Here is an 18,500-nt window from a genome sequence, read left to right on the forward strand (position 1 = left end):
ACATGCAGGCCTAGCATATACTAGTTAACGATATAACTAAAATGCATATATAGAGAACAAATAGTAAACAAACTAAATTTTGCAAAAGCAAACAAAAATATGTATTGGAACTCCGTATTTTGGAAAGTTTAAATGAGAAATACACAAAGCACAGCTTAACATGGGCTGATGCTCAGTTCTTCGTAGTAATGTGTTTTGATCCTTTTTGATCACTCTAATAATATACTATGAAGCATTGCTCTGTGGGATGTAGTTAAAGCCTATTTAAGCCAAGGAAACTACTACCACTTTCCTGCAGGGAAATATCAGAACATTTTTATTTTTACCTCAATCACTCCAGAAAACTTCATGGAGGATAGTCTCTACCAGTGTGATGGGGCAGTTGCTGCCTCAAATATTCCTAGAAAAAAGGAGAGAGAACTAATAGTAAGCATGGTGCTGGAAAATAGTGAGTAAGATAATTCAGAGTTAAATGCTTAAGGCTTAGTAGAGCTTGAGTAGCAGAAGGCTTATGCAAATTAGGCAGTTAATAGATGTTCTCCTCTATTACAAAGTAATCTTTGTAACAAATGCGAGAAAAAAAATCTCCCTCCCCAAGTAACAACAACAACAAAAAAGTCAGGCTGATTTTTCTATCACACACGTCACGATTTTGGGTATCTCAATTGTTCTGTGTTTTGATGCACATGCATCTGTAATTTAATGAAACTTCATGTGTAAAGGCTCCTAATTTTATTTATTTATTTATTTATTTTTATTTTAGATTTCTGATACTTAAAAATCTGAGAGTTTTTTTCCAAGAGAAGAACAACAGTTGATGCAATCTGGTAAGTGAAATGTAAACTTGGAAATAGGTTACTAATGAAGGAAGTTGTAATATGAGTCTCCAGAACTTTCACAAATTGGCTATTGGGAGTGAAGTTTGGTAGCAGAAGCTCAATCAATAAAATAATAGTATCATAATAAAATACCAATTTTATCATCTGGTGGGTTAAAAATTAAAAAGTATGAAGGTAAAAAAATAGAATGAACATGGCTATGAATCATTAAATATCATGGTGATAAGCACTCAATACCTACAAAATATAGAACATATTTGTGAATTAGTTCTATTCTGTTCTGTACAGGCTCTTATACTATATTTATCACTGTAGCATCTGACCACGTTCCCGTAGTGCATTAAACAACGTGAGTAACATTCTCATGTGTTTGTTCTCTTGTTCACAGTGGCTATCATATGCATGGGCAGGGGGATAGGATTCTGGTTACATTCACATGTTGCCACTTTATGAATCTTTACTTGACTACATTCTACTGCTGTGAATTGTCTGTGAATGTGTCCCTTAGGCAGCTTTGAAATCTCAGCCCCTGAACCTAGGGTTGACAACAACCACCTGAAGTATTTTTAAAGCTGCTAAAACCTGTCTACACTAGTGTTTTAAAAATGTGTTAGTTAAAACATAGCTAATGGTTTTTTAAACATGACCTGTTTTCCTAGACTAGATGTGGCCAATGGTATTTTTACTCCTTTTGACCCAAGCAGTTAGTTGTATTTGGGGTCCTGTGGGTTGTTTCTATTAGGAGGAGAAATTAATTTTGGAGTCTGGTACCTTTGATAAAATCCATTTTATTCACGAGGAATGTACAAAGTCCTGTATCCCTGAACACAGGAAGAATCAAACAGCAGGGATCGTTTCTTTCTTCACAGTTCCAAGCCCCTTTCAGCTAGCACTCAGCCCAAAAAACTGTCTCTAGGCTTTTCCCAGGGCCACGCTCTCACAGCTTGTTCAGGCTGCATCTGGCTTTCTGCTCTCTCTCTCCGTCTGTTTCTGTGGTGTTTCTCCTATCTCTCTCTCACACACACATCTCCCTGCTAAAAACAATACCCCGCCAAACCCCCTCTGCCCACATAGTTCAAATTACTGAGTGGCCTCATGTGTGCCTTTGTTCTTGTCAGTGACATTTGCCTACATTTGGGGTGAAGGTTGCTATTGTTTGATAAAGGAGCTTAACTATTTCTTACAGCAATCTTAAATTAATGGACGTGATTAGCCAGCCTCAAAGAATTACCCAGCCTCAATCCAGCTCATAACAATATCTTCACACACCACCGAGCTGTTATCCGAAATAGATTACAAGATATGTGGGTTAGGACTGTGTCTTACTCTCCATTTTGTAAAGATCTGTGTACATTTATGGTGTTATATTTATGTAAACAATAATATTTCATAGTTGTGTAGAGAACTACCAATTTCCTTTCCTGTGTTCCTCCTTAGGGTCAGTCACAGACAGATAACATATTTTTAAAGGTGTTAATCCCCATGTACACTAGTGTGTAAAAAATATAGATGAGTTACAATGTGTTAGCTGACATTTTTATTTAAACATGACCTATTATTTAAACGTGACCTCCTGAGGTCCCTTCCAACCCTGATATTCTATGATTCTGTGATTCTCTTTTCCTGCTCTAGACATGATCATTGATGACCAACACATGGAAGAAGTGGGATTTAAAGAAGGGTTTTTAAAAGGAAGAGGAGGTTCTATAGAGAGTGGAAATTTTCCAGTCATGAAAAGAAGGTGTAAACCTGAGAGATACAAAAAGGGAGCAGTAATCACAGCTGTTTGGGAGGTGCATAGGGAGAAGAGGGAAACTGGGAAGAAATGAGAGCAGAGATTGTGATGGCAAAATTGCACAGTGCATTGACAATGAGAATGAATTCTTTGTATTTGATGCTTTAACAAGAGGAAGCGAATGAATGAATGAAAGGATGTGGTTTGAGTGGCAGAAGAGGAAGGTTACTTGAAAGCCAGTAATTTGCATAGAGTAGAAAGAGAAGAGGTGAGATGTGGGGAGTACAGAGAAGAGGCAGTTTCAGAAACTAAGGCAAGACACAACCAAGATGTGGGCAACATTATGGATACATTTTGATTTTTTATTAAAAGTGGGCAGAATTTAGTCAGAGCTAGGCTATAAGAAGGAGGGGGAGGGGTTGAAAAGGACACTGAGGTTACAAGCCTGAGAGGTGGGTAAAATACTATTGTTGTCTACAGGCATGGACAAGGGAGGAAGTGAAAACAGATTATGAGGAAAGCTGGGTTATGCTGGGACAAATGCTTCTCTGATGTAACAGCATTGATTTTGGTGGAGTTACACTAGGGATTAATTTGCTGAAAAAGACTTCTTGACTGATTTAGTTCAGGTCCGTGCTTCAATGAAAGAGGTTTTTTTTCTCCCCTTTCTTAAATTTATCAAATCTTTCGCTAGGCATATAGTGACATGGTCATTAAGGTTTACTGTTCTGATGTTTGACCACAGTATTATCGGCAACTAGCTTATTCCTAGTATCTACTACAATGACTTCATTCATTTCAACTGCAGCCCATTGCCCTTCTGTGAACATCGATGTCCAGTGTGAATTGGTCTTTCTTTCTTCATGTATTTATAGTGTTATGTGCTGTTTGTGCCCTTAGTTTAGTTTCTTTAGGCAAAATATATATTTCGTTATCCTCTCTCTCCTGACATATCATTTTCTCAAGACCTTGTATCATTGTAGTTGTTTTCCCTTGATCTCTCCCTGTTCAATATATTTTTTTGAATTTGTGGAGGCTAGATCTGCACATAGTTTTCTAAATGGAATCAAGCCATTGTGAGAGATTCTATGTGTGTACATCCTACATTGGGTTTTTCATATTCTGCTCTAGAAGAGGTTGGGGAACAGTGTGGAAGTAAGAAGAGCAGAAGAAGAGCAACCCCTAAGTGCTGGAGGGCTCTTTTCCTTTCCTATCCACAAGGTTAAAGGGCTGTACTTCAGCCCCCAAAGATTGCATATGGCAATGCTAGAAGTTTACCACACAATGTGCAAATGCGTGGCTTCCCCTACAATGGATCCTGGCACCTTGACCCCACTCCATACACACATCTCATATGCAATTGTTAAGGGCACTGTGGACTCTCTGCACATGGGAGAAGAAAGGAAAATGACTTTGGATCAAAATGTATCATCTTGAAATTTCTTATCATAAATCTGCTTTCTTAATGGCCTGACCATACCCCCAAGTTGTTCAGATCCAGTTCTGTGTTTTTCTGCCTTCTGTATTTGCTGTCTCCCTTAGCTTTTTGTTATCTCCAAATTTAATCAGTCTCAAGTTATCAAGTCACTAATAGATAGTTTTTTATAATACTAGCCCCATTATTGATATCCATGGGACCTGACTCGATATCATCTGCTATTCTGATGTGACACCATTGTAAATAAGAAGTTCATACCTTTCTGTCACCCCATTATTACTCACCTTGTAATGTTGTTATCTAGAAAATGCTGCTACATTTCATTACCTGGACCTGGTCTCTCTGAACCCTGGGCACCAAATGCCATGAATGTTGTGGAAATGGTATGCTGGTCTCAACACATCATCAAAAGATCCTTAATGACTAAAATATCCAGCAGCATGGCTTTACATCTCATTCAGATAGCTGCAGTGTGCCCTCAAGCACCAGGCTGTCATAGTGACAGTGAAATAGAAGGAGGAGTGCCATTAAATAACTTGCGAAGACCACTTAATACTGCACCTGGGTTTTCCGTGAAGTTTTCCCATTCAAGTGCTGAGCTTTCCCTACTCAATTTAATTTATGAGAACTGAAAGTGCCGCAGCCTAATCTGATACTAAGATATATGAGCAGTAATCTTACTTCAAAGACAATTGATATCCAACAAGCTAAAAGCCATGTTGAAACAATGTCCAAACTTCTTATGATAGTATTGGAGAAGTAACATGGGAATAAATACAGCATTAGGAAATTATTTTAAAAAGAAGGTAGCCTAAGGGAGGGTTCAGTTAACAATTTTCTATCCATAGTATATAAACTTTGCCCAGTGTTTTAGGGTTGCATAGTTCTGCTCCATGTTTATTATATTGTGAAGTTTTTGTCTGACAGAAAACATTCACAATGGAAATTTTAAAAAAATCTTTAAACAATTGAGAAATGTGTTGAAGGTATTTCATAAAAAGACAATATGATGAAAAGAATGCAAGGCCCCATAGAAACTGACAGAGTAATTAAAACCTCAAAAACAGACTGGACTTCAGAACTGAAGTGATTATAGTCATGTATCAGAACTTTCAAGGCATGGCTGAGGGCCTGGAGGGAATGAGTGCTACCACTCTTAATCCTAACATCTATTCTGATGCCACAAGTTTACGAGTTTAGATAAAAAAACCCTATTAATTTGTCTCTGTTTAGTGGTTTTCAAGGTTGTGCTATAGTTGGTAAATGCCATCCTTCAATGACTTTTTGCAGAGTTGACTTGGATGCTTTTTGCACAATTGAGAAAGTTCAGGTTTTGAAACAGTGTATGGGAGAAATCTGTATGGAAGATCAGTTCCATGAATACTTCATAACAGCAACAGACAAATATGAAAGTCTTTATCTGGATATGGAATATAGGACTGCAGTGCCAAAAATATGTCAAGAAACGCTATAGTGAAGGCAGAACAGTAGAAATGTGTAGAGTTGGACTTGCAGAAGATGAAATGAGCAGATGATCTGTCAAAGAATTGATCATTATACAACAGAATTTGACAACGCATTCAGTCAAGACATTTGTGAGGTTCTTCCACAAGCCACAATCTCTGGCTAGTGTCTGCTTTTTCACTGACCACAACTTTGTTGTTGTTTTAAAAAAAAAAAAGAAAAGGAAAACATTAGGATTAGAATGAATTAAAAATTAATCTTGGTCTATTTTTTAATAAAGCAGATCTTTTCAACTTTACTGTTAGGTAATTTGGGTTCTGTTTACCTGTCAGTACTGCCTCCTGCTGCTGCGTTAACCAAAGATGTCATAAACTGAGCAGAAGCTTCTCTTCCTAAAAAACAGAAGAAAAGGTCAAAATTAGACAAGGGCATGTAACTGACCAGTTAGTCAATAACTCATTCGGAACCTTAGTGACATGGAATCTGTTGAGTGGAAAATCCCTTTTTATTACAGGTCGGGATAAAGCTGTACTTTCGCATTGAACAAGAAACAATAGAGCTGTTGCTTGAAAAGAGAAGTTGAAAAAACTTCATAGGCATGGGTGCCAATTAAATGTATCAGAATCAGTCCATGTAGAATAATTTTGTATGCTTTATCATAAACAATACTGTCCCTTTACAATAGGGGCAATTAAAAATCTGTTTACTGAGGCTTACCACAAAACAGTATTCCAATAGAATTCAAATTTTAAATAAGTGATAGCTCAGTTACTACTTTAACTGTTGGTGAATGTTGACTTTTTAATGGCAGCCAGTGATTAATAATGACTTTCATTTGAAGATCTCAAAGTGCTTTATAAACACATAATGAAAAGGAGTACTTGTGGCACCTTAGAGACTAACCAATTTATTTGAGCATGAGCTTTCGTGAGCTACAGCTCACTTCATCGGATGCATACCGTGGAAACTGCAGAAGGCATTATATACACACAGAGACCATGAAACAATACCTCCTCCCACCCCACTGTCCTGCTGGTAATAGCTTATCTAAAGTGATCATCAAGTTGGGCCATTTCCAGCACAAATCTAGGTTTTCTCACCCTCCCCCCCCCCACACACAAACTCACTCTCCTGCTGGTAATAGCCCATCCAAAGTGACCACTCTCTTCACAATGTGTATGATAATCAAGGTGGGCCATTACAGACTAACACAGCTGTTACTCTGAAACACATAATGGTTCTTTTAACTGTATAGTAAATTAAAGGTTGATTGCTGAATTGGTGTCTGGAGATCCCCCAGCCACATTTACCTGTATTTTTAAGGTTTATATTTTTAACTCATTATTTTCAAAAATTGTTAACCCAGGTTCTTCTTTGAGTAGATGCAGCTGCGTATTTCATGTAGATGTGTGTGCGCCCAGCATACTGGAGTCAAAGAACTTTGCCTAGCAGTACCCGCAGGGGCAGCTCTCTGGCCCTGCAGCTCCACCCCTGCCCAAATAAGGATGGCACTGCCTCAACCCCCTCAGTTCCTTTTCACGACCCATTGCTAGAGTCAGAGTTCTGTGTGGTGGTGTCATTGAGAAATTTTTTCTTGTATGTAGTTAGTAGTACTTAGGCTAAGTTTAGTGTTAGTATAATAGTAGATGGGCTGCCCTGTGTGGTTCAGCCTTGTCTGTCATGTGGTGGGGGGCATACCCAACAGCAGCCCCCGCATGAGATGCTTGTTGTGTCTTGGTGAAGAACACATTAAAGAGTGGTGTTCCATGTGCAAGTCATTCACAAAAGACTCAGGTGGCAAGAGACTTGCAGCTGAAACATCACATGTTGGAGCAGACCATGAGGTCTGCTTCAGCACCAAGGTTCTTGTCTGATCAGCGGTCACCTTCAGATCTAGAAAGCGATGTTGCTCTGTGCTCAGGCTCTGGCATTTCCCCCAAGAGGAAAAAGAGATTTTTCTCCCTCTTCTGGTACAGTGAGGAAGAGGTCTTGTAAAACAAATCAGGACTATTCCAGTGCTGGGGAAAACTCCTCCTCATCTTCTAAAAAGACTGCCGACTGACACCATAACCCTTCTGGCACACAGCATGCCCCAGGTCTGTCTAACTGCTCACCGGTAACCTTCCAAGAGCAATGACAGCCTGTGTTGTCAACTCTGGTTCTGGCCATGGGGCATCCATTGAGTCTGGTACCAATAATGTTGCCACCAGTGTTACCCCAAGAACCTATTCAGGGGTCCCAGAGTGTCCTCCTGTTGCTTACTTCCAGGTTCCCCAAATGTTAACCTATTAATCTGTTCCTGCAACGTGAAAGGAGGGAGCCCACCCTAGAGAAATTGCCAGGGATTACCAAGGATCTAAGTGGAATATATGATTGCATCTACTCAAAGAAGAAAAACAGTTACCTACCTGTGACTCTTGTTCTTGGAGGTGTGATGCAGAGATGTATTCCATGACCTATACTCCATCCCCTCTGCATGAGAGTCTGTACTTCTGACATTAGGGGCAAAGGAACCGAGGGGGTTGAGGGAGCACTGCCCGCATATGGTCAGGGGGAAGAGCTAGGGATGCAGGGCAGGAGTGTTGCTAGGCAAAGTTCTCTGGCTCTGGTACACTAGGTGGAGTACACATCTGCATCATATCTCGAAGAACAACAGTTACAGGTAGGTACATTTTTTAGCACGCACCCCCCACCCCATCTCTGCTGCATTCTCCATGCACCTAGTAATCTCACTGTACTGGCTTAGATATTGAGCAAGATTTGACTGACAACCTAAATGTTGACAGAGTGCTCTAAGATTTTGCAGTAAATGGAAATTTCCCTTTAAAGTTTGGATATTAACTTTACATTATAGTCATTTCATATATGATGATGGGGTGGCATTATACAATATTTTTGCTGGGTATGTAATCATAAACCAGTAATATTTTTACTATTTGAAATACATACTTTTGGTTATTTTTATTTTCTGTTTATAAGGTCCTGTGTCACAATATGAACAGTCAGTATGTTGAGAGTCTCAACAAGCTGATTGAATTAAGATCATTAAAGAACTAAAACAAGATTCTTGTTGAAAATATCCCCCGTGAAACAGACAGAGAACTGTCCTCTTACATAAAACTCCCAATTCAGCAGAGAGTACACGTAAGATGGAACTGTTCCAGTGCTGCTGGCTATGTTTTTATGCTGGAATTAAGGGACACGATGATAGAGAAGGAAACATTAAATGGGTGTTCTGGTTTGATGAACATACTTACACTAAAAATCCTGTTGTGAGGATGACATCCTTGACATTTATACCTCTCTTTCAGAGAGGGTTCGGATAATGTCGCGGGGGTGGAAAGGTTCCCTAGCAAAGGCACCCACCAAACCAGAGAAATACTAAAAAGCTTACAGGCTTCACAGTGCACATTTCAATAGGGGGCTGCAAAGCAACAGCACATCATTACTGAACAATCGCATCTAGGGGCACTTCATTAAGAGCTTTCTTCGATCCATGTGAAACTAACGCAAGATACAGTGCCCTATGATGTGGAATTAGAGCTGCTTCAACATAGTCCTGTTGAAGCACAGGATTAAGCATCAGAAAACCTGGGTTCTAGTCCCATCTCTGAATGTCTTGTGCTTGCTGTGTGGTACTTGATGCTAAAATGAAGCACAGCAGTAGGAGAAAGGGAAACAGGGATGTTATATCTATCAGGGACAATATAAATAAGAAAAAAATCTTAAGAAAATAAAATAATAGTCATGTCTGAGTATCATCCCTTTCAGGGGAGGCTAGAGAGATGATGTCTCTAAACTAGGGATATAAGAATGATGAAAATACTTTAAAGTCTGTGTGTATGCACATGCGTGTGCACATACATATACGCACATGCACATATCCCTCTGCTGAGGTCTCTTTGCACTGCTGGACTCCTGCTCTCTCACTTCTGTGGCACAGGGGTCAGCAAAGCTGTTCTTAGGGGACTGCTGCAGCTGTCAGAATTCAGAGTAGTCCTAATTGTCCATAGAGTATTTCAGATATTAGTCCAGTGCATAATAATGTTGTGCAATGGTACCTACTGAAAAGCAAATTTCAAATATGTGCATATAGACCTATGGCTGCAATAACAAATATCCACCACAGGAATGTGGTGCACAAGAATAAACATATTAAAAGAATTGGAAAAACTTACTGCATAGAGAAATAGACTAACTGGAAAATGAAAAGCCTTTTAAAATGTTGAATAGAAGAAGATAAAATGTAATTCTTAGCATGAAATATAGAGTAGGGAATTCAGACTAAGGTAATGCAGGTTTGGAAAAGTAAATCTTTCCCCTTAAAAATCAGGAAAAATGTGGTCATGTGTATCAGATAAAATATCATTAAAATATAGTTAGTTGATTTCCAATGGAAATGTTAATATGATGGAAAGTTTAATCTCCATAGTCACATACATTAGAGATAATTTACATTTTATCAAGAACTTAGTGTATTTTAATCCTATCTTCCAAAGAATATGAATCCCTCCCACATACTTATCATGCACAAATACCATACTCTCCACTGCATTAGGGCATCAATAATTCATGACCTTTCCAATTTACATTTATTTGGTGTTTATTTTATTTTATTTTTGTTAAAATGTTAAGGGTGGTGGAAAGTTGATATTTAACCACCCTTTTCACTTTCAAAAGAGCATAAAGCTATAGTAATATTGTTAGGGTAAGTGATCTTTTTTCCAAAGGGCTATAAGTGAGGAATATCTAGATCTCAGCTGTTCCATATTTTGTTCTCACATTTGTTTGCTGCTAGAGAAAGCCTAATAGTAGGCTACTCTTCTGTTTTTGTATTTAAAATAGAAAACAAACAAACTCTCAAAATCTAACACCACATCTGTCTAGTGAGGATCTAGTGACTGACTAACCTAACGGGCAAATCTCAAATGTTGAATACTTGTCACTGCAAAGTGTGGCTTGAAATTTCATGACAACAAGATTTCTCAAGATTCCAGGTGCTGCCTGTCTCTAGTTGGAGCACAATTTTCTCACGATATTTTGATAGTTGCACTTTTAATCTCAGCTATAAGTGCTGAAGCCCAGAAAAAAAGATAAATGTGGAGAAGGAAGGGGAGGAATAGCTGTCTCCCCCTCAGTGAATCAAACCAAAACACCTCTCAACTTTGGCATGTTTGAAATCCAGTTTCTGATTAATCGTTCCTCTAACAATGTAAATTTGATTTCTTTTTAGAAATATTTGCCAAGTGTTTCATTTATCCCTCCTAGAAGTACCAAATTAATTGGTTCTTAAAGGAAAAATTTCAAAGGCAAGCAAATTCTGGATTTTTAATTTATCACTGTGTATTGTACATAGAGAAATACCTTTAATTTCTGAATCTGGTAAACAAACACAACAAAAAGAGTATAAACTTAATAAAAAAGTCCCTGATTCTAAGAGATGCCGAAGCCTGCAACTTCCAATGAAATTGTGGTTTTCTGCACCTTTCAGAATTGGGTCTAAAGATACAACTTTCAACAATCTTGCACCCTTTTACCTGAACTGAATATATAACAAATTTAGCTAATTTGCTGTAGGTATTCTCTTTTCAATAATCTTCTTATTCCATTTTCAGTTCAGATGCTGACAGAGCAAAATAACAACATGCTGTCATCCAACTTTTTTATCCGTAGATCTGGTACAGTATGTCATTGTTTTGACAAAATGATTATCAACACTTTCAGTAGGAATTTTAAATTGATATGTCTATTTTTCTGGACAAAGGATTATTAGTATCACTGGAGAAGTAGAGTAGCTACCCTCTCCTATTTTTAAGAATACCAATCTTCTTCATAAATACTGTCCCTTGTCACAGCTGAATGCAAATAAAACACTGAGTTACACTGTATTATGGGTGGAAGTGCCAGAATCAATGAATCCTTGTATTCACAACCCTATTTTTCCCCCTTCTAATTTCCAAGATGGAAAAAAAATTCTTTCATGCTGGAATTTCACATTCATTAGTCTCAGCCCAATTGTGAATTATTTTGGAAAGTCTGAAGAAAACAAGTAAAGTCATTTTTAAATTATGGAGCTGTGAAAAATTTACATTTCAGTTTTGTAGAAGTGTTGTGACCCTTTTTTGCTCTCCCATAACTCAAAAACGGCATGGTGTTAAAAGTTCAAACTTGTCATGCAGTTAATCCTTGATGAGAACAAGTGCATGTCACATGTCTGAAAATACTTGGTTTAGAAATAAAAATGTTACCACTCTTCCCATGTTGTTAACTCTTTTGGCTTCACCTGTTTATAGTGGAGGTTTTTCCAGGTGTCTGCAAATGTATCCACACCAGGCATTGGCACTTCTCCTAATGCTCATCAGCAAGTCTGATGTTCTTTCTTGCTACTGGCTTTACATTCAGAAAGGAAAAAGGAATCTGGAAAAGGTGTATATTTTTTGTGGTGTATCACTTGCCAAATAATATGTTAGTCAAATTGCTTGCTATTTTGGTTCACATTTCACAATTTCACACATGGAAATATATATTAATAATAACTTACCTATATAGGGGCTCTTGATGAAGACTTGCCTCTAATTAAATCATGTTTTATACCACCAGCAGAAATCATCTTGATACTCCAGAATCTCTTCCAGAAAGTAGGACTTTGCAAAAGTTTGATGAGGTCTTTGTACCCACCTTCACTGAAAGTGGGTTTAAGGATCTAGTGGGACCAAGTATGTCAGGCCCATATATCTCTAATGCTCATCATTTTGAAGGGATATCACTCATTTTAGTCCCAACATTACATATGTGCCACACAAATAATGGGTCCCCTCATTTTTATTGTTTAAAAATATTACAGCTATGTAATCATGGAGTCAGAGAACAGAAATTATAGAAAGAGATATTAACACTAATAGAAAGAATGCTTTAGCATTTTAAGTTTCCTGCACGAATGATTTTTGTGTCCTTCAGTTTGGGTTTTTATCCCACGCTGTGTCCAGATTTGGCCTAGGCATGTTGAGTGATATGATTAGGCCGGGTACTCAAAATTTCAGCAGAACTGGACTGAGACTATCTGCACAACTTGCCCCCTATCCTCCTCCCAAATGACAGAGAATTCCTTGTGGACTAGTGTGATCTCTTTAAGGTGGGGCTGTGTCTTGATCCCCTCTTTGCTGCCTCTGGGGGTGATTTTGCTTCTGTGGTCTTTCGTAAACACTGAATGGTTGCTCCTCACATCTTCCTTCTTTAGGGGAGCAATCGTCAGTATCCGCTTCATGGTTTTAGGTTAGGCGTTAAGCAGTGCCCAACCCCTTGTAGCCCAGTCCAGGAGAGGGAGAAACAGTCCCTCTTCACTGTTAGTTGATAGATGAAGTGGCAGAGCCAACAGTGGTCTATTGTGTGGCTGCTTTTCCATTAATGGCTTCAGATCCAAACCAGTTTTCTTTTTTAGGTTAAGGACAGTTTATTTTAACTCCATTTACTATTTTGTGAGAGGATTCCCAGCAGCCACATCTTAAGACCCACTGGACACTACTACCGTTTTCTTCTAGTGGCTGTCAGCCAACTTGGGGGTGGGTTGCTTCTTATGTCCTTCTGTCTTTGATGAACTGGAGAGCAGTGGCCCCGTTATTGGGTACCTAACTAGCTAAACAACAAATAGGAGGAACAGGCATATGATGCCCTGAGAAGACCACAAGGACAGAACCACATGAGAAGAGATTTTCTGCCCCCCCCCAATATGTTTCCTGTCTTCTGTCCCCTTTTCATCTCTTGCTAGCGGGATGCTGAAGCAGGCATAGTCTCCTTTTCCCAGCTGTTCCACACTGGCTTCAGCAGGAAGGAGAGAGCTTGGATCCTATAATTTGGCTACCACTGAAGCTTCCCCAGGAGCCAGGAGAAACGGTGAGAAATCCCTGAAGTCCTGCTGGATGCATGATATTCCAATGGGCCTGCAAAATGGATGAGCGTCACCCAAACCATTTAAAAAAAAAAAAAAGAAGAAGAAAAAATTGTCATCCAAGGAAGTAGACAAAGTTTACTGCTTTTCTTGTTTGCTTCTGTTTGTAATGAATCAATCTTATCTCTGTGCAGGCACTAAATAATATGCTCTTGCTTGAGGTCGCATCTGAGTCACTACCATTTCTTTAAAAAAAGAAAAGGAGTACTTGTGGCACCTTAGAGACTAAAAAATGTGTTAGTCTCTAACGTGCCACAAGTCCTCCTTTTCTTTTTGCGGATACAGACTAACACGGCTGCTACTCTGAAACCTACCATTTCTTTGAATATTAGCTACAGAATACATGCCAGAGTACAGAATAATACCTTTCTATATGAGTTCATTATATAACCAAATCACAAATTTGTTGTGCATTAGGCTAATTCATAGATACATGGATTTTTCAGCAAGCGGGGCCATTTATTGTCTAGTCTGACCTCCGATATAATACAGGCCATAGAATTTAACCCAATAACTGTTATATTAAGCCCAGTAATTTCTGACTGAACAAATGTATATATTTTAGAATGAATGTTACATGGCCCACTATCCAATGTTTTATTTATACCATACCATAAGTGTGTCTGGAGAGCAAGTCACTGTTAAAGGGTTTGGTGATGATTATCATTGTTCTTTTTGTGTGTGTACAGTTGAATTACATGATTTTAATTTTATTTTTAAGCACTACAATATCAATATAAATATTCATAGATGTGTAATAAATGCAACCAACCCTTTACATTTAAATTGGGAATGTGCTATAAATGAACAAAACTCAGTGGCTAGAAGACAACCCCATGTGTATGCTGTAAATAGAATAATGATTTCTGAAATGTTTAGTACATCTATCATTTTTACATGCTGGCAGAAAGAATGCCCAGACATATATGTATATTTTATCCACTTTAATTTTTAGCATTTTAACCCACAGAGTACCTCACTTTTTATTCATAATGGACTAAATAAGAAATCTACGATTACTTACAGAGTCTTTAACAATAGGAGACTCTATTAGGCTGCAGAGGAAACATATGCAGTCCATGAATTGAATTCTAGTTTTCATTATCTCTTATTTGTGTATCAGACCCTAAAGCTGTTGATGCTATTTTCATATTCATCCATCTAGCAAAATGTTTGGTGTTGGAGGGTGGAATTCATTGAACAACTGTAATTTGTAGGTTAATTTTATGTGAGAAGAAACTTTTGTATTTTAAATGGGATGATATACTAAGTTACTAAAGCACTTTAGAATGTTTTCCCCTGCAGAAGACCAAAAGGGTCCTAAATCCTCTTAGTTAATTATTAAATTGTTTAAATAGGATAAAATAATGTAATGTAGGACAAAATGGTATTAAAGTAAGAAATCTAAATAGCAAATGAACCTAGTTAATCTAATGTCTTAGATTCTGTTCTGAAATGTTCCTTGTCAGCACTACAGTGTATTTGGCCTCTGTTCAACCTCCCTCAAACCATTAAGAACCTTTATTTCCCTTCCTTTATATAGGCTGCTTGTTCCATGTATTTTTGTAGTTTGTTTACCCAAGAGATAGCTTGGCATAGATGTAGCATCTGGATTTCAGTGAGGTGCTGCTTTTTACTCATTTTTAAAGTGGATTGACTGAAACACAAGGAAGCTGAATGATTTGCCTGAGGTTGGCTCAGTGAGGATTAGAACCATAAATCCTATTGCCCCCAACCCTTTGCTCTAAACATGAAACTTCTGAGCCTTCTTATTACCTTAACCAGACAAAGAGATGTATAATCACGATCTGCTATATTTTCTGAATGTTTTAATATATTTTTGATTCCATATTTCTTTGAAGCGTGGAAACTGGGGTCTTGGACAATATGGGCCCTATGCTAGTTTTCTGGAGGTGTGTGTTCATATCTGAATTTGTTCTATTTCAGCTGGTGTTCAGGCCTTTCTGAGCTATATGATACATAAGGACATAGATCAGTGCTCATTTTACTACCAATTTCATATTCTTTCATGGGTAACTCCTCCAGTGGTCAGCATTTATCACCAATTACCAAACAAAATAGTAAAATACCAATGGTATCTCATATCTCTGTGATAACTGCTAGTAAATGTTGTTTTTTAAATGGCTATCGCTTTGTGATCCTAATTTTAAAGCAATGTTCTCCAAGTGCAAAATCCATTTTAGGAGACGAGGTGCAAACGTAGCCTTTGCACTACCCTGATTGAGGGGCAGATGTTCTCTGGCATAACTTAGAGCAGCCCCGTGGGGTTGTAAGTTACAGCAGTCTAGCCTGGGCTACATATCAGCAGCTCAGCCACCCAGGGCTGCCCAGAATTCCTATAGCAAACTGTATTTCCCTCCTGCCCCTGGCACAACTCCTTTTTCAGGGTTTGTAAGGAGGCCTGTGCAGAGCTGCCTTTGGCAGCTGTATTCTTGCCTGTACTGGGGTAATTCTTCCCTGGCTGGCTGGCTGGCAGGGTTTTATTTCTACATACAAGGATCAGAGTTGTGGTGGAGAGAATCCATCCCATAGTATTTTAACACCACAATTGTGACCAGTGATTCCTGAAACATAGTTGTTATTTGTTTCTGGAACTTTATTAAAACCTTTGTCAAATGGTCTGTCCTGAATCCAGATGATTCATTAGCTTTGAAGAGTGAGTAATTACGAAGCGGTTCCTGAATTCTGATACATTGATGGGAGGGAGAAAAAGGAGGAAAAGCTGAGAAATGTGGTGGTCTTGATCCATCCAGAAATGGGGAGTTGTACTGAGTCAGTCAGTAAGATGTTAGAACCATTGAATTGCTCCCCTGACAAGGAAAGCCAAATGCAACCCTGGCAACATCAAGGTCTGGTTAAGGACAAGGAAAGGAGTTGCAGCTCCTTTAAGAGTTTTCTCCCTCCTTTGGTTTCAAAAGGGTAGTGAGGGGAGGACATCACTTGAACTAGGGTCTGGCAGGAGGATTCAGATAGGCCATTGGCTCCCTATACACCAACAGAAAGTCATATATATGGACTGTCCTTCCTAAAGGAGCTCTCTTTCTTTCCTGGACCAGTAGGACCCATCCTCCCACTCAAGGAAGCAGAGTAGGACCAGGTTGTGTCATCTGCTTTGGGCAATGTGCTAGTCACCACTTTTTAGGATTGGGAAGGAATTTTTTCCTCTCCACCAGTTTAGCCAAGGCTGAGTGGGTTTTTTGAGCCTTTCACACAACTACTCTAGGACCAGTTGGCTATGTCAGGAGGTAAGATTCAAATTGTTGCATTAGCAGGTGGCAAGTGTCCGTTGCTAATACTCATTCCATAGGGGGTCCAGTTTTTTGATCAACTAGTATTGGAAATGGGTTTAGGGAAAGGTATCCCCTAAATAAGCCGAGGAATAGGGATCAGGACTCCTAATGTCTAGTACAGCAAGGACACAACCCCTTTTTACTGTCCCCCTTAATTCTCATATGAGGGGAGTGGGCTTGAACCAGATTGGAGGGGTATGAACTGGTGGAAACAAGTGAATGAGGAATGATGATCTGCACTGTACGATGAGTTATTGCCAGATAATTCCTAGTTCTGTTAAATTAATAAAGTTAAATTGACCACATCCCTCTCATGTTGTCATTTACATGTGTGGAACAACAATACTGTGCCAATATACTGATCCCTGCATGAGTCTGAGAAATTGGACTTTGAGACCAGTCTAGGATATTCTGATTCCTGATAAATTTATTAGCTAGCTATGAGATTTCTTTACAAAATGAACGCGGGAAACAGAGTGGGAGCATGCTTAATTTGTAAATAATTTAGAAAATTAGCATCATTATGACAGATTCAAGTCTGCCCCACCATGTGAGATTTAAGGGAGACCAGATGGTGGTAATGTATTGGAGGGGGTCCAAAATTGCTTTTGTGTTAATTGATATAGTAGAGGAGAGATCTCTGGAGAAGTATATGTCCCCAGGTAGTTGATTGCTTTGGAATTCCAACAGAGAGAAAATATGTCAAAGCAAGAAGGGAAACATAAGTTATTGTGTGGTAATACCTTAGAATTGGACCAGTTAGTTTTATGTCTGGAAATTTATGAAAATGCTTGAAAAATACCAAAGATGGTGCTAAAGGAGAAAAAGTGATTGTTACAGAACTCAAGTAAATCAGCCGAATAAAGAGCTAATGTGACTTCCTTTGGTATATAGAAAGCCATGTCAAGGTGGGTTATATATAGTTAAGGCAGAAAGTTTAGGAGCTCTGTTTTTAATTTTAACCTGCAATCTTTAATCAAAACCTCTAAAAAGTACCATATTATAATGTGCTAAATTAAAAGTTTTATGGATTGCATTGGAAGACTTGCACGTGGAAGCTGTTTAGAATGATACACAATAGGAACTAAATAAGCCTCAAACCAAAAAGACATTGATCCATACAATGAAAGAGAGACATTTCCTCCTGATTAGCTGCTCCATAATGGAGCGGGAAACTTAAAATTATTGGTCCATAGAGGAGGAACACTCAGTCCTCTGAGGCTGCTCTCTAGCACACTGTGGCTTGGCACAGCAAGGTAGAAAGGGATTCTATAGGCTAACTCTTCTTACTGAATTAGTTATCAGATATAAAACCAACTTCTGTGATCTCGTGTGTTTGTGTTCTTTAGAAGTCCCAAATTATTTATTCCTAACAATAAAATAAACCTTTTAATATTTGAGGTGGTTGCTGAGTTGTTTTTTGTTTGTTTGTTATCATCACTGTTTGCAATACAATTTCCTAACAGCATTTCAGCAGGAGGACTTCAAGTTTGCCTTGCTTTTCTTTTACATAATCTCTTTCAGCCTTCTCAGATAGTGCTCATGCCATTAAAAGAGCAGTCTGTGTGACCTTGTTCTAAGGGGTTAATAAAGAATGCACAGCCTCATGAGCTTGATTCAATTTTCTTTATGTGAACATGCTGCATAAGTGACCATTATAGTATTTGTCTGGTTCTCTGTGCTTCAGTTTGCAGTTACCAACCTTTTATATGAATGACCACATCTGGTGTGCATTTGGCCATGTAAGGTGAGACAAAAGCAAAATAGA

The 18,500-nt window shown here is 38.5% G+C and overlaps 1 protein-coding gene across 31 annotated transcripts in view; it reads left to right on the forward strand.

Moving 5' to 3' along the window:
• The window catches only part of TENM3 (teneurin transmembrane protein 3), a 2,195,833-nt gene that overhangs the window by 1,159,402 nt on the left and 1,017,931 nt on the right, over nucleotides 1–18,500 (forward strand). For 30 of the 31 annotated variants that reach the window (XM_073341694.1, XM_073341703.1, XM_073341702.1 and 27 more), the window contains one exon: nucleotides 764–827. The exons of the other annotated variant lie outside the window; for it this stretch is intronic. The gene's annotated coding sequence lies outside the window, so the exon portion shown is untranslated. The remainder of the gene's footprint in view (nucleotides 1–763; nucleotides 828–18,500) is intronic. 31 annotated transcript variants of the gene reach the window in all.

This window comes from Lepidochelys kempii, chromosome 4, assembly GCF_965140265.1.
Source record: "Lepidochelys kempii isolate rLepKem1 chromosome 4, rLepKem1.hap2, whole genome shotgun sequence".
Lineage (NCBI taxonomy): Eukaryota > Metazoa > Chordata > Testudines > Cheloniidae > Lepidochelys > Lepidochelys kempii.